Source organism: Pelodiscus sinensis, chromosome 2 (assembly GCF_049634645.1).
Source record: "Pelodiscus sinensis isolate JC-2024 chromosome 2, ASM4963464v1, whole genome shotgun sequence".
In the NCBI taxonomy this organism is placed as follows: domain Eukaryota; kingdom Metazoa; phylum Chordata; order Testudines; family Trionychidae; genus Pelodiscus; species Pelodiscus sinensis.
The window spans coordinates 32,158,748-32,176,488 of record NC_134712.1 but is presented as its reverse complement, the minus strand read 5'-3'; the positions used below and the strand labels follow the sequence as shown (position 1 = coordinate 32,176,488).

The 17,741-nt window shown below is 43.4% G+C and overlaps 1 protein-coding gene across 3 annotated transcripts in view; it reads left to right on the top strand.

The window, feature by feature from the left end:
* ZFPM2 (zinc finger protein, FOG family member 2) overlaps positions 1–17,741 on the top strand; it is a 569,933-nt gene that overhangs the window by 32,905 nt on the left and 519,287 nt on the right. The gene's annotated exons all lie outside the window — the stretch shown is intronic.

Sequence of the window (17,741 nt, the reverse complement as noted above, 5' to 3'; positions counted from 1 at the left end):
TACTTCCTGACGCAAAAGAAGACAGGAGGATGGAGATCGATCCTTGATCTGCGCCGGCTCATTCGTTATATGTAGAAAAGACGTTTCAAGATGGTAACTCTTGACACAACAATCCTATCTCTGAATCACAACAACTGGTTTGCAACCCTCGACTTGCAGGACGCATATTTTCACATTACGATTCATCCAGCGCTCAGACGCTTCCTGCGCTTCGTGATAAACAAGGAACGTTTCCAATACAGGGTCCTCGCCTTCAGCCTGGTGTCGGCTCCCAGAGTTTTCTCCAAGACGCTAGTGGTCGTCACTGCATATCTCCGTCGCTGACACGTTCTCATATTACTTTATCTGGATGATTGTCTCATAAAGGCGCCAAAGCATCAGGAGACCATGCGAATGATTTAATTGACCAGAAACACGTTCGATTCTCTGGGTCTCATAATAAATGAACAGTAGTTGACCATTGTCCCCACACAAAATATAAAGTTCATAGGGGCAGACCTAGATTCTATCACGGCAAGGGCATACTTACCTCTAGACAGGTTTCATGCGATACAAGAACTAGTCAAAGTCCTCGACACTGCTCAGACTGTATCCGTCAATACCTGCCTTCATTTTCTGGGCCACATGGCATCCACCACCTTTGTCATCCCTCATGCCAGACTTCACTTCAGAGTATACATACTGCAAAACCACAGCATTCACAAGACGGTCACAGTGAGGCCATACGTCTGCGATTCCCTGCGTTGGTGGAAGCATACAGGAAACCTCTCAGGAGTCCCATTCTGTCGACCTCAGCCCTCTGCGCTCATAACAACAGATGCCTCTCTCATAGGCTGAGGCACATATATGGACAGCGACTGCATTCAGGGAAGGTGGTCATCCACAGAGAAGACTTATCACATCAATCTCTTGGAGTTACATGTCATTTTTCTGGTATGCAAGCATTTTCTTCTACGCATACGGCACACCACAGTCAGGATATTCACAGACAACGTGGCAGCAATGTACTACATGAACAGACAGGGAGGCGCCAGATCCCATTCCCTCTGTGCCGAAGCAGTGCGGTTCTGGAATTGGTGCATAAGAAATGACGTAACCATCACAGCGTCTTACTTACCTGGCATCAGCAATGTCATTGCAGATTCATTGAGCAGACGATTTCCTTTGGATCACGAGTGGGTGGTAAGTTTAGACGTTCTACATTACATCTTTCGAAGGTGGGGTACACCAACGGTAGACCTCTTTGCCACGACACACAATGCCAAGTGTCCCCAGTTCTGTTCCAGAGTGGGGGTGGGAAGGGGTTCTCTGGGCGACGCCCTTCTGACCACTTGGCACAGATCGCTCCTTTATGCATTTCCCCCGATAGTCCTAGTCGCAAGGACTCTCGAGAAAATAATGCTTGAGGAGGCGACAGTCATTCTGATAGCCCCAGCGTGGCTGAGACAAGCGTAGTACCCACTCTTGCACAGGAAGTCAATATAACCACCATGGACACTCTCTCTTCACCCAGATCTGTTATCACAGGAGGAAGGGGCTCTCCCGCATCCCAGACTCAATTCACTCCACCTCACAGCATGGTTGATAACTGGCTCAAAGATGATGAGTACCTTTGTTCGCCACGAGTCAAGACAATTTTGATGAGCAGTAGGAAAACTTCTACTCGGAAAACTTACCTGGCGAAGTGGTGAAGATTTGCTAAATGGTGTCGTACTCAAAACGTGCAACCCCTTGTCTCTCTTTTGCGTCAGGTCCTGGATTACGTCCTCCAGCTTCACAACTCTGGCTTCTCCATGTCAACCCTGAAGGTTCACTTAGCAGCTATCAGTGCTTTCCATGAACCAGTGCCAGGTTCCTCGATCTTTTCCCATCAAACCATGAAAAGATTTTTGAAGGGATTGACGAACATGCACCCAACTCACAGACCGCCTCCACCAGTCTGGAGCCTTGATTTGGTGCTGCGCACAATTGCTTACCCTCCTTTTGAGCCCTTGGCGTCGATATCACTGCGAATGTAAACAATGAAAGTCGTATTCCTAGTAGCGATTACCTCGGCACACAGAGTCAGCGAGCTGGGGGCGTTAATGGCAAGTCCTCCCTACACATCTTTTTCAAAGGACACAGTGACATTGCGCGTACATCTGGCGTTTATCCCTAAAGTTAATTCGTCTTTTCATATCAACGAGCCTATAGTTTTAACCTCCTTTAATCCTAAGCCACACGCTTCTCCCTCAGAGACCTTGTTACACGTGCTCGATGTGCAACGAACTCTCTCTTTTTACATAGAGAGAACCTGCTTATGGAGATGTACGGACAGGCTGCTCGTATCGCTAGCACAGCGCTCGAAAGGCAACCCTCTTTCGAGTCAACGTATAGCTAGACTTATCACTACTTGCATCACGACATGTCTTTCACTCAGGGGAAGGCCATTCGCTTCTCAGCCTATTGCTCATTTCACTAGAGTGGTTGCCACCTCCACCGCTTTTGCCCGAGTCGTCCCTCTCAGCAACATTTGTCAGGCAGCCACCTGGTCCTCTAGCACCTCTTTTATGCACCATTATGCTACAGTGCGGCGTTGGGCCTCAGACGCGGTGGTAGCGTCTCCGGTTCTAGACTCTGCAGAAAATCATTGACCCAGTGCGCATCTTGACTACTGCTATGTAGTCACCTAGAGTGGCGCACCCATGGGGACTGTGACGGATTTATGGGTGCGAGCACCTCGCGCCCCCTCTTTTTGGCTCAGCGTAGAGCCGGGGGCGGGGCTCCGCGGACCCACCGCCTTCTTTATTCTCCTTGTCCCCAGCCCCTGGGCTTGTTGGCGGGGCCGACTGGGGAGGGGGTGCGATCACCCCTCGACCAGGGGTGGCCGAGAGGGTTCGGCGAACCCCGAGTTCAGGCCCCCTCCTCCGGCCGGAGGGGGGGGGGTGTTCGTGGTGTCTCTGGGGGTGGGGGTTGTGGTCCTGACCCGTGCCAGATTCTGCGGCGGGCGCCATCCGCCTTGCTTCCGGCTCTTGAGGGTTGTAGGAAGGGTGGGGGAGTGGGGGACCCGGGCCCTCCCTCACCACCGGGTCCCAGCCCGAGGCCCTAAGTGGAGTTGGCGTCTAAACGTCGCCCTCCACGACGGATGGGGCGGCAGCCCCCAACTCCTCCGCCTACGGGCGCCAAAAGGGCCCTGCCTCGGGCTCCTTCCACTCCCTGCTTGTCCGCCCCGGCGATGGGGCTGATTGGGGTGCACTCACCGCGCCGAAGTCTCCGGGTGCATCCCAGTGCGAGCCGCCAGCTGCTGACTCCGTCCTTCCTGGTCGCCCCGGGGGCCGAGCCCTTGGTGCCCCTGGAAGCAAGGGTCGCCGCCTCCTCGCTCCTGCCCCCCTGTCCGTCTGCCCAGCTGCCATCTTTATGGGCGCCGGGGAGTGACGTCCGGGCGCTCCGCCCCATCCGTGCGCCGCCGCCGCCCCCGCCCTTGCCCCAGCGTGGGCCCGTGCCCCGTTCAAAGCCGCCTGCCGGGGCGGGCGGGCTGGCTGCTTCCGCGCGGCCCGCGCCCTCCCCCGCTCCCGGCGGGGTGCCCCGGGTTGGGCTTGCCGCTGCCCCAACTCCGGGGCTGCGATGCCGGTCGGCGCGCCGCTTGCGGCGCGCGGTTTCTCCCGAGGGGGGGGGGGGGGAGTCCCGCTCCCTCCTCTAGTGCGGACCCCGCCGGGTCCGTCACAGGGACCACTTGAAGAAGGGGAAGTTACTCACCTTGTGTAGTAACGATCGTTCTTCGAGATGTGTCCCTGTGAGTGCTCCACGTCCCGCCCTCCTCCCCGCTCTGGATCTGTTGTTCCTGTCTCGTTACAGATTCCAGATGGTGAGAGGAACTGGCGGAGGGGCCGGACCGTGCGACTACAGCTACAAAAAGCCTCCGATTAGCGGTGCCAGGACGAGCCCGACACCTAGAGTGGAGCACCCACGGGGACACATCTCAAAGAACGATCGTTACTACACAAGGTGAGTAACTTCCCCTTCTTTAGCCACTGCTGGTCATCCCATCACTGCAGGACAATGTGGTCCCAGCAGTCGGAACTGGTCTCCCTCTGCCAGAAGTGTCATTCCATGGTGTCCAGGGAATTGAAGGTCATTTGCAGTAGCAGGAGCACCAGAAACTGAATGAAGAGGTCCTCCAGTTCGGGTTGCTTGTTGTCATGCTGAAGCAGCATGTGGAAAGTTTGGATGAACAGCTCCATGAGGTGCAGCACAAAGCCCATCAGCCTGGCACTGGTTTGCAGCAGCTCCGGCTCCATAAGTTAAATGCCGTGGAATCCGCAAGGGCAACCAGAGCATACAGTGAGGCTATGTCTAGACTGGCATGATTTTGCGGAAATACTTTTAACGGAAAAGTTTTTCCGTTAAAAGTATTTCTGCAAAAGAGCGTCTAGATTGGCAAGAATGCTTTTACGCAAAAGTGCTTTTGCGCAAAAGCATCTGTGGCCAGTCTAGACGCGATTTTGCGCAAGAAAGCTCCGATCGTCATTGTAGCCATCGGGGCTTTTCACGCAACACAATTCTTCCCTGTCTACACCGGCTCTCTTGCGCAAAGAGGGCTTTTTCCTGAGTGGGAGCATGAAAGTATTTGTGCAAGAAGCACTGATTTTGTACATTACAAAGTCAGTGCTCTTGCGCAAATTCAAGCGGACAGTGTAGACAGCTGGCATGTTTTTGTGCAAAAGCAGTCACTTTTGCGCAAAATCTTGCCAGTCTAGATGCACCCTGCTGCTATGTCTAGTCTAGCATGATTTTCCGCAAATGCTTTTAACGGAAAAGTTTTTCTGTTAAAAGCATTTGCGCAAGAGGGCTTTTTCCCAAACGGGAGAGTCATTGTGTTTGCGCAAGAACACTGATGATCATACATTAGATCGTCAGTGTTCTTGCGCAAATTCAAGTGGCCAGTGTAGACAGCTGGCAAGTTTTTCTGCAAAAGCAGCTGCTTTTGTGGAAAAAACTTGTCAGTCTAGACGCAGCCTGAGAGTTTGGTGTCACTGTAGGGGTTAGGCAGTGGTGGAGAGGTGTGAGATGTGGCTGTAGAGAGAAGCCCCTATAAGCCTCAGCAAACAGCCACAGCAAGCATCCACCATCCTGGTGCCCTCCACAGAGTGCTTCTGGGGACTTTAAATCTGATGTAGGCTCCAATCACTGTGGATATGCTATCTCGAAATAATTCGGAGCTATTTTGAAACTCCCCTGTATTGAGGTATGCTACTTCAATTTTGTTATTTCTGATATCAGTTTTACTTATTTTGAAATTATTTTGTAGTGTAGACACGTCCTAAGAGTCCTTGATCCTCTGAAGTTCTAAATTACACAGTAAGATACGATGTAGAGAATATTTTCCTGGATGAAACATTGCTATTAATTTGTACTAAGTGCTAGCAGCATTGAGTACACAAGAACACTTTGGTACGTGTAGGAAGGAAAAGTGAGGATTTTTTAAAAAGGAAAAGAAATATGTTTCTGAAAGAGCGAAGTAAAGACAAAATTCCCTTTACTGGTAAATATGGGTACCTGTTTACTCGAATAACATGAACACAAAAGCAGAGTGAAGATAATAGTCAAAAGGGAAAGGATTCATTCTATGCTGGGATTAGAACCTGGGGCTTTCCAGATGTGAGGAATAATTTACATTTAAAAAAATTATTCCAAAAAAGAATAGGAGAACATTTTGGTTTAAGCTATGCCTGCAAAGCTGATATTCCTGTGTTCAGTCTTAATTTTAAGAGTACCAGTTATGCTGTTATTTTTATACTATTCACAGTAAACTCATGACATTTCTGCCCCCTCACAACAGATATCTAACAATGAAACAGCTTCAATTAAGAAGCAGAACATCAGCCTCTGGCATCTCATTCTGTTGTTCCATCTTTTTTGCTAGGGAGAATTCATTTGTTTCTTAATTAAGAAAAACACCAATAGCATGAAAAATCTGCTTATGGTACCTGAATGGTAATTAGGTGAAAGGTAAAAAAGAAACATGCACATGCATTCCAGTAGCAGCCAAAATGAACTTGAGCTGATAAAATGAACTAAACTACCCTTGCATAAATCGAGGCTGAGGGAAGTGTACAGTCATTATGGCTAAGACAATATGCAAACTATCTTCAAAGAAATCAAATTGCTAGAGTGTTTTCATTTGCATGTATTAACTATTAACATAATGAGGAGAAGTGACATTGGACCCGGATTGTGTGTCTGTTCGGATTGATAACTCTACTGCATCTGCAAACAGACGCCCAAAAATCACACTAGCAGTCAAATCAGTGTTGAACTCTGAAGAGTGTGTATGTGTGTGTGCGTGCGCATGCGTGCATCTGTGTGTGTGTGCATGTTTTATATGGAGTCCTGAACAAACCTGCTAGGGTGTTGAATGCAAGCTGTCTTTTTTTTTTTTTTTAAGGGTGAACCCTTACTACAGGCACTTAATTTGCTTTAAAGGTACAGATATCAATTCTGAACCTTTTCATCATAGATATTGTCATGTATAGATAGAGAAGGAAGACTAATTATAGTGTACAGATTCATGGTTATTGAATGTGATTGAATTGTTAAATAGTTTATGCAATAGTCCTGTTATATGAAAACAGCCTAATAAAACTATCAGTCATGCTTATGAAGAGAGCAAAACCTTAGTTGAACTCTTGACTTCTGGGATCATCAGTTATATGGTATTTTACACAATTACTAGGACCACATTCAACAGGGTGTGTAATTGCAGTACTTTGTCATGCACTTAGCGACTATTAAGATACTGAGATTTTGATACAATGGTGCCATATTAAGAACCTAGATTGGCGCTGGGGAGGGGAAGTTGAGTACATTTTACTAAAATTTAAATAAAACTGTTTTCTGTACTTGTTAATTAAATAATATTAAATAGATACAGTTTCCACCATGATTTTAATGTGCTTTTTGGATTTTTTTTACTATTATTTACGCTTGTAGTTCAAAATTACTAAAAGAAAATATATTTTTGGAGATAGCATGTATTAGAGAAAAGGTCAGAAATTCTCCAGGAAATTCAGTTAATTTTTTAAGTGGATTGATGAGGAGAGAAGAATAATTGTGCATTGTATAAATACACTGAATGTGTGTGTGTGTGTGTGTATGTATATGGAGTATTTTTGTAAGTTTTATATATGGAATATTTGCGTAAGTTTTATCCTGTATTGTTTTTGAGCTTTGGAATGATAACAAAATGTTAACTACCTTTGCTTTCTTAAAAAAGGCCATATTTGATTTCCATCTGTGTATGTAAGCAGTCTTTCCAGAGGGCAAAAGGGATTTTCCCCATGGCTGTTTTTGATTGCTGTGTACATCTGCTCATTAATGTAAACCCAGCACTCAAACTGCAGTGTGAGCTCAGATCTTGTGAAAATTTTTTATTGTGAAAAGAGTCCACCTCGGACAAACTGTTGGTAAAATCTGAATTTGTAGAACATTTATGTAAACTTGCTGTTGTGGTGGTAGGTTTGAAATAATGTCTCGTGTGCAATGAATACTTGCAGAGAAAGAATTGCAAGCTTGTTAGATTCAAGAGAGCTTTCCATTAATGAATTATATGCTGGTAATACGTTGAAGCTATAGAAAAACACATACTGTTTTGCATTTGGTAACAGCTTATAGACAAGAATGGCTGCAGGATCGGATTCTAAGATTTTTTAATGCCATTAAATGTACAGTAATTTTATAGTAGTTTTCCTTTATATACTGGAAAATGAACACTGTAACAGTTCAATGAAAGCTTTATTTACTGAAAAACCAAAACAATTATTGGTTTCTATTATTTGATTTAATACTTTTTGTTGTATATCTAATGAAGTAGATTAAAACATGGACAAAGACAAAATGATTTTTTTCTGCATGCTTTGACCTATGTGAAAATTGGAGTGGAATTCTTGATCTACACTGCAGTCATCTGAGCTGGACTAATACCATCCCTTAACATTCCCCATCTAGGGTTTTCCAGCCACTGAACCTATGTAAGCCAGAATCTGGTGTCCTCTCCTGTTACCTACTCTAGTTCTGTATCAGTGTGTTCGGAGCTGATGTGCAGCTTGCCTTTATCGTGCAGATAGAGATGTAAAGATCCCTTGTCTGGGTATACTGAAAGGACAGGGGACAAAATATATTGTTTAATTATGCCACAACTTTATTATTAGTTGTCTGGGATTACCCTGAAGGTAAGTGTACAGGACAGATAAATCCATGACCACTTCAGTATATATTCAGGGGCTTGTATCAGCCCTCCCTTTCCATCCTGGTGTCCAACATTCTTAAGAACATAAGAACAGCCATACTGGTCAGACCAACAGTCCATCCAGCCCAGTAGCCTGTCTGTTGACAGTGGTCAATACTAGATGCCCCAGAGGGAGGGAGCATAATGTGATCCTTCCCTCGTCACCCACCGTCAGAGAAACAGAGGCTAGGACCTTACCATCCCCTGTCCCCCTTAAATGAAAGTTAAGTAGAGTTAAAAAGAGAGGGGATGATTGGCCCCCTTCAGTTCTAGACATAAACACCCCCAAATCCTCCATTCTGCTCATATTACAAACACCTCCTTTAAATCCTTTACCAAACCATTTATCTGATTACTGTATCCTTTCCCTATGGAAAATATGCACTGGAGGCTACCATCCTCCAATACTCAGTTGGGCTGTGTCTAGACTACATGCCTCTGTCGTCAGAGGCATGTAGATTAGACACATAGGCAAAGGCAAATGAAGCCGCGATTTAAATGATCGCGGCTTCATTTAAATGTACATGGCTGCCGCGCTGAGCCGACAAGCAGCTGATCAGCTGTTTGTCCGCTCAGCACGCTAGTCTGGACGCTCCCCTGCCGACATCAAAGCCCTTTGTCGGCAGCCCCGTTATTCCTCATGGGATGAGGTTTACCGGGGCTGCCGACAAAGGGCTTTGATGTCGGCAGGGGAGCGTCCAGACTAGCGCGCTGAGCGGACAAACAGCTGATCAGCTGTTTGTTGGCTCAGCGCGTCAGCCATGTAAATTTAAATGAAGCCGCGATCATTTAAATCGCGGCTTCATTTGCCTTTGCCAAAACAACAAATCTACATGGCTCCGTCGACGGAGCCATGTAGTTTAGACGTACCCTTGGTTTCCCAGAGTTCTCCTAATGCTCCCTTTAATGTCAGCCAAAACCATGAATTCCGTCATTTCTGAATAATTCTGGTGCTTCATATGCTATGTCAGGATGCAAAATTACCAAGCAACCCAAGAATTTTGTCACCTTCCTACTCATATACCTCTTAGTCTTGTTGATGTGGGGGAGCTTCACAGCTTCCTGTCGCACCTTGCATTGAAGCATGTCTAACTATACAATTCTTACTCCTGAAAGAATTTACCTTACAGCTCTCTTAGCTCTAAACATTAAGTCTCCCCCATTACTCATTCCTAAATCATTGTCTCCAAGGTGCACTGTATTTATATTGGTACTTGCTGACATGTCTCTCTGCTCAATGTACACAATGGCATCAGCTGGTTCCATAACATGCCCTTCCTTCTTTGCCAGTTCAGGATTTCTTTGTCATTGAGCCCCAGCTGCAGACACTTAGGCAACCTGGACAGCTATCTGTGCCCAATAAGCATCACTCTACCCTCCATTGCATACCACTGTTTGCATGGCCTATCTTCTGCATCTGGAATTAATGCTGACTCCCTGACTGGGGTCTCGTGTACATTCTGCATGTTTCTGAATGGTAGCACCCAATTACCTAAATTGCCTAACCTCAGTACCCAGTGGTGCTACTGCTGTTGCTGCCCCACACCTGAATGAGTGGGAATCATATTCATAAGATGGAAGTCCCTTTCTCATCAGTCCCTGTCTTACCATTGCAACATACTAGTATGATGCCAGGGGACTCCCACTATCACGCACAAAAAGTGGGCCATCTCTCCTCAGGCTTATCACCATACATGCTCTAGAAGACTCCTCAGGGCTGGCCCCAGGCTTGCCACCATCCTGTAAAATGATGGATTTGCTCCAGCTTCCTTGATCTGTCCTTGACTTTAGGAAGTTAAATATGCCCTTGCCACAGCATATCTCACAGTTCCAAAATGCATCCAGTAGAGTCCCTACAAGAGCCAACTTATCCGGAAAGCTCCAAAATGCTGCCATTAATGCTGCCCTGCACAAGACTACCTCCTGTCCAGCACAACATATTCTCCATGATCCTCAAAAGATCCATAAGCACATTAACTGTGAGATTCCACATTGTCCCACCGCAAGCTTGCCCTTTATTAATGCTCTGCCCTTTTTGGTCTCTCTTTTTGGTGCTCAAGGAGTGGTGCAATCACTTGTGCTGTTGTTCTGTACAATGATTCCACCACTATTCTCTCCCCCACCTGAGTCATGGGGGGAGCCACAGGAGTTTCTTCGCATGGAGGCCTTTGAACAGAATGAACTGAACTTTAGTCTTTTTGTTCTTACAGTGTTGAATTCAACAAGTGATTTTTTTTAAAAAAATTCTTTGTTTAAAAATAAAATAAAACAGACTGTAAATAATTTAAGTCCAGAAATCCCAGATCATTTACATAATCCCATGAAATCCCATGAACATATACTGGGGAGTAGGGGTGTTAAATATCAGTTAATTTAATAGTCGATTAACCTCATGCATTCTTATTGGTTACTCGACTATTCTGTAGTCCCCGGGGGAGGGGCCGGCAGCCAGTGCACTCTGGCCCAACTCTTGAGGAGCCCCCTGCCTCTCCATGCTGCTGTGTCTGTATTAGAGGCAGCAGTAAGGGGTGCCAGGCAGGAGCTGGTTCGCGAGGGCAGCTAGTTTAAAAAACAGCTCCTCTTGCAGACTGGTTGCTTGGTGCCCCACACTGCTGCCTCTAATACAGACATAGCAGCAGAGGGTGGCATCAACTCCTATCTGGGGAGGCGGGTCTGAGCTCCTGAACCTGGCGTGAGCTGGAACTGAGCTGAGCTGCCTGCCCACCAGGATCCTAATATACTTTAAATGCAGAGCCACAGTGGGGGTAGGTCATGCACCTGGTACAAGGCAGGACTGAACCGGGCTGCTGGCCAGCCTGTTAAAAAATGTACTGGGAGGAGGGGGGGACACGTGTAGTCTATAGCATTAACTTATCAGCTTTTGCTCATCTATTAATCAACTACACTATTACATCTGTACAGAGGAGACTGGTGACTGAGCAGAGAGAGGGCATGGGGGGCACTCTGTTTAACAACTAAAATTTTGATGGGGGCACAGAGGATGCTGCACTTCCCGAGTGCTACTATAAGAACATAAGAACAGCTATACTAGGTCAGACAAAAAGTCCATCTAGCCCAGTAACCTGTCTTCTGATAGTGGCTAATGCCAGATGCCCAGAGGGAGTGAACGGAACAGGGAATCTTCAAGCAATCCTCCTGTTATCCATGCCCAGCCTCTGACAGAGGCAAAGGAAATCATTCCTGCCCATGGCTAATAGCCCTCCATGAATTTATCTAGTTCTTTTTTGAACCATGTTACAGTCTTTGTCTTCACTACCTCCTCTGGCAAGGAGTTCCACAGGTTGACTGTGTGCTGTGTGAAGAAAAACTTCCTTTTGTTTATTTTAAATGTGTTACCTATTAATTTCATTTTGTGACCCCTAACTCTTATGTTGTGGGAACAAGTAAATAACTTTTCTTTATTCACTTTTTCCACACCAGTCATGATTTTATAGACCTCTATCATATCTCCCTTTAGTCTCCTCTTTTCTAAGATGAAAAGTCCAAGTCTTTTTAATCTCTCTTCACATGGAACCCATTCCAAACTACTAATCATTTTTGTTGCCCTTCTCTGAACCTTTTCCAATGCCAATATATCTTTTTTGAGATGAGTTGACCACATCTGTATGTAGTATTCAAGATGTGGGCATCCATGGTTTTATAGAGAGGCAATAAGATGTTCTGTCTTATTCGCTATCCCCTTTTTAATGATTGCTAACATTCTATTTGCTTTTTTGGCTGCCGCTGCACATTGAGTGGATGTTTTCAGATAACTATACACAATGGGTATGTCTAGACTACATGGCTCCATCGACAGAGCCATGTAGATGAGTTTACTAGACATAGGAAAATGAAGCGGCGATTTAAATAATCGCCGCTTCATTTACATCAAAATGGCTGCCGCACTGTACCATTCAGCTGTTTGGCAGCACAGCGGGGCAGTCTGGATGCGCCGCGGTGGCCAACGGAAGCCTTTGTTGACCACTCCGGTATGCCTCGTGAAATGAGGTTTACCGGAGTGGTTGACAAAGGCTTCCCTTGTCAACCGTGGTGCATCCAGACTGCCCCACTGTGCCACCAAACAGCTGATCAGCACAGTGCGGTGGCCATTTTGATGTAAATGAAGCGGCGATTAGTTAAATCGCCACTTCATTTTCCTATGTCTAGTAAACTCATCTACATGGCTCCGTTGACGGAGCCATGTAGTCTAGACGTACCTAATGACTCAATATCTCTCTCTTGAGTATTTATAGCTAAATTTAACTTCCCGAGAGAACATTCATCTAGGCTCCTAGAAATCTGTAGATATACACAGCTCACTTTTATGGATGTACATGTGGATATACATTTTGTATCTAGAACATTTCAGATTTGCAGATATCCACTTTATATCCACAGGTGTATATATCTGTGGATGTGTATGAAGATACCTACAGATCATTTTTGTAGATGTGGCTGCAGATACCAATTGTATATCTGTGCAGGTCTATATATATAGAACTAAAAATTGCATATACATTTTAAAAATGAAAATCATTATTTTTCCAGACTTTAAATCAGGGTTCCTTTTTGTTCTGCTACCAAGGGGTTAATTTTCTGAAATTTTAAGTTTGCATCATTTTGTGGCTTGTAGTATTCTTAACAGTGGCATAAATATAAAGCTTCAGCCTGTAGTAACATCTCACAACTGGAAAAGTGGCATGTGACATATGACTTTTTCTTTGTTTGTGAAAAGAACAAGACGTGAAGCATCAGACATCTTAAATAGGCATAATTCTGTTGATTTCTGCAGGGTTACGCTTGATTTACAAAGTAAAATATTAGAGGTAGGTTCATGGGGGCCCAGACTTTTAGATAATACCTCTTTGTGGATATGGGGGGAAAGGAATGCATAAAATGAATCATTATGTTTTTAAAAAATATGACTCAAATGTGATCTGACTTTGGACAACAGCAAAAAATCAGGACAACCTAAAAATCAGAGAGAATCATGATTTTTGAATTTGGAAAACTAAATAGTACTAAGTGCTTGATGGTGCTTCATCCTGCCATGAGGTCAGGGGATTGGACTTGACCTCTCGATGGTCCTTTTCAGTTCTAGTATTCTATTATGCTAATTCTGTTTTACTGCTCAAAAGTCATAATTCTATATTCTAATAAAAGTGTCTATGATCCTTAAAACATATGAAGTATGAATTGATGTTCATCTCTATTTGCCAGCAGCTTTATCCCAAATTTTTCAAATCTAGAAGCTAAATGTCTAGAACATAGTTAGTGATTTTTCCCATCACATTTAGTAGCTGTATTCAATCCATGCAGAATTTGAAGTCAATGTGGTTCTGTGCATATATCAGTCCACATACAAGCAACTGGAAATGGAGGTAAATGTTTCCTCAAATACACTGTTCTTCCCGAGCAGCCAATGCTGTAGCAAGAACTGTTGCTTAAGGGACCTTTTTTACCATGGAAGGATCCATTTACCCCTGTTAACCTTCCTCCTTGCCTGATGATCCCATGAACCTGGATTCTTCACCTCAGGTTCCAGATGATCATAATTCTCATCTGGAAATTCTTAGAAGGATGGCTTTTGCTTTGGACATACAAGCTAAGTTTGTGCAAGAAAGCACAAGATTTTAGACATTCCCTATTAACAAGGCTTCCTTAGAACTGACAAAGGCCTTGTGGCATATACCAGCCTCATTATTGGTCCCTACAGTTAAGTGCACTTACATGCATTATAATGTCCTTATGCAGGACGTCAAGTGTTTTTTATTCTCGTCATACCTTGAACCCATTAGTGGTAACAGCTGTCAATGTTCAATCAGATCGGGGAGATTTAAATCAACTCTTTAGGGGAAAAAAAGTCAAAAAGACTTGATTTGTTGCAGGAAAAGTATTATCCCATTTCTTTTTTTCCTGATGCACATAGTGAACTAGCAGGTACTGTTAGTTAAATAGGACTTTGGAAGCAGGTATGCTGTGTCCAATTTTTTGATAAAGTCCCTGAAAATGTAAGAGGGGTTAGGCTTCCCTGGAAGAAGGTTGTTTTTTGGCCAAGGTATCATTCCAGTCTTCACTTGAAGTCATGGATGTTTCCTCTAGGACAGTATTTCTCAGAGTGGGCTATGGGGCGCTTTGTTTACCTAAAGGTCTGTAGCTATGGAGCCTGGAGCTTCTATTGGGTCTGGTTTGATGTTTCCAGTCAAGGCGAGCAAAGTAGGTACAGTAAACAAAGTGATGAGGGCCCACTAGTGGCTTTCCCCAAGCCTGTATTCCACTTTGAGAAATGGTACTCTAGGGCAATGGCCTCTGTAATAACAATGAGGAGAATCTCTTGATTACAAAGCTTAGGGTTTAACCTTGATTATCCATCAAATCAAAGACTCATGAGGTGAGTCCCTGAAAAGGAACTGGGTATGTGCGTGGGAAAGGGGCAAGGAAAGAAATGTTATTTCCCAATCATATTTTATTTTCTGGTAAAGATTTGTATTCATTCAAAGATTGTTTTCCTATCCTTAGGGGTGCATACCCCAACGACTAACAGGGTCAGTACAGATCTCTGCAAAAACTGTATTCACAATAGTTTGAGAAAAACCTTTCTGTCTGTCTAGTGTTTTTTGAGGAAGCCCGAATCACAGAGAAGGAGACCCTCCAACTCCAAATTGAGTTAGTCACCTGATCCTCAGTTTGCTTTGGGAAGCAGCTCATTTGACTTCCCCTTCAAAGACATCAATATAGTTGTTGGTAATTTTCCTGCTATCTCTCCCTTGTTTGGGACTGATTGACCACTCCTTGATGTTTGGGGAGCCATAATTTTGAACTAAATATTTAGAGACAAATAAATCTATCCAATTAATTCCAATATTTCACCAGTTTAACCTTAACAGGTGAAGTTTACCAGTTAAAGTTAACCAGTGGGGCTGGAGCAACTCCCCACCTGTAGATAGGGACTGCAGCGGCTGAGCTGGAGCAGCTTCTGTCTGCGGTGGGCCTAGGTGTTCCACAGGCAGGGGGCGCTGCAGCCCAAGTCCCCCCACTTGCTGACCCTTTAATTGGTTAATTGGTTAGACAATATATTACATCCCTACATCTTATTCCACCCTACCTACTCAGTCCCTTTTCACATCTCAAAAGTTATTTCTCTTCAAGAAGTTCAGCCTTCGCTTACTATAGAAACCATAGAAGTTCTTCTTTGACATTACAGAAAGTGTTTTTACTTGTGATGCTTTCTGATCTTCCCTCCCACTCCCAAGTACGAGGGATGGTGAGTAGGTCTAAGACCCATACTAGACTTTCAAAATATCAAAACGTTCATTAAATGCATAGCATTTCACATTACTCTTTCCTTCTCTGGATCATGATGAGTAGTTTGCCATACTTGTATTGAATTTAGTGTTTAGGGTCACATTTCTACTCCTGACAATCAATTTTTTAAAATATAAAGTGTTAAAATGGGATGGTGTGGTGACCTGTTTTGGGAGATCTGTGAAGCTTATTGGGAGACTAATAAACTTTACAAGGTTTTTCAAAGAGTTGCCTCTGCTTTGATAACTCATATATCCTCCAAACAGCCCTCAAATACAGAGTGATCTACAGGAGTGGACCATTTAGAATACTGATGAAATTACTGAGGCCGACCATGAGTTGCTGCACTTTCCTGGCACTGAAGGCTGAACTAAGACGCCTCCATGGATGCCTCAGAGAAAAGATGCACTTCCCCAGGGCATTAGTTTCCCTGTAGTTTGTTTTTGATGAAACACATTACAACAAAGGAATCCAGCTGTGTCTGTTGCAGCACCTATAAATTTCCATGAATATTAACTGGAAAGCATAGTCAAGTGGATGAATTGGGTGCTGAGTATTTCATAGGATGTGAAATGTAATCTTTTAATAGGATATAACATAATCTTTATAATATCTTTCCACAAGAGATAAGGATGACCACACATCTTACTGCTATCAGGACAAAATACAAGATTCATCTCTTTCCCATAACCTTCCTACTACAAAAACATTTATTAATAATAAAATATTATGCACCCTTCCCTTCTATGTGAGGGAGCAGGAGAGAACCAGAGATCAACGTTTATTAGTCTAAATGTTTTTTTTTAAGGTAGGTCAAATAAGATAGGTGAACATGCTATGAATCCACATATGTAAAGTGTTTGTTTAAATGTTAAAGAAAAAAATAGCATTGTTTGCCTATTTAAGAGTTATACATCCAAACATAGGAGCTCTTTGTTGGAGGATTTGATTTAGAGCTAATCCCACCTGTGTCTTGTCAAAATTGACTATTTAGAATCTGAATGATGAAGTGCCTTTTTTGGATGTTTTTTAAAAAAAGCCCCACCCTTTTAATGTGGTTGAATTGGTTTTTTTAAACTTTTTAATTGTGAAATATTTTGGGCCTGATGATGAAATGCTAGCTACACAATTGCTTTCTAAAGGAATACAAGTAGTCATTTCAGCCTGATCTTGTTTAAAAAAGGGGGTTTGAACACTAAAGGACCAACTTCATTTGTTATTGAAGACAGGGTGTACACTCAGTCTAGATGGTAATTTTTTTGTGGCAATGAGAAATGCCAAATGTATAAAATTACTCTAACAAATATGGATTGAACCGGTATCAGTTCTTCATAGTTATAGAATAAAATTACTTTCCTTTAGAGGTAGAAAAATACACCTACAAGGAGAGGACTGAAATCTTATCCATTAAAATGAAATCACATAGTTTCAAGGAGAATCTAATAAAAAAGAACAGATTTTTAGGCTTAGGTTGTGGTTCCTACTGAGCTGATAAATACGTATTAACAGAATATTCTTAAATGATTTATCAAAATAATTCAAAGGCATACTCAGTAAGCTCATATTAATATTAAATAGTTTTGTTAGAATATGTATTAAATATGATTAACATAGACTGGCATGCTTATTAATGTAAATACACTCAAACATTCAAGTAAAAACCATTTATATTTTATGTCAGAGACACCATTTGAACTTGCTGAAAATATGTAGTGTTTTTGTCAACAAACAGTGACCCAGTAATAAGAATAACATAATTAACTAGCGATAAAAGGATAATTGTGATAGCCATCCACCATATGGGTCTAGGTTTCTAGATGTAATAGTGGTTAACCAAACAAACCTCAATATGTAAGCCTGAGGGAAGTGCTTTAGAGAGTGCTTTCAAGAGAGTGCAGTGCAATATGGGTGCTAATATTTCTTTTTATTTTTTTGGAGGAGGAAATGTGATTAAGATATAATAAATGGAAATCCATACAAAACTAGTCAAATTGTTAAAATATTCATATAAGCCATATCGTAACAAGAAAGCACTGTAATGCACTGAAATCAGCAATAGAACAGCTGTGTTTTAAAGGACAGTACTTTGAATGTCACTTGACAATTTGCTTTCAATTAGAAGTAATTTACAGGAAGATGCCCACAAGCTAATCTTTACAGGATAATTAAGTTC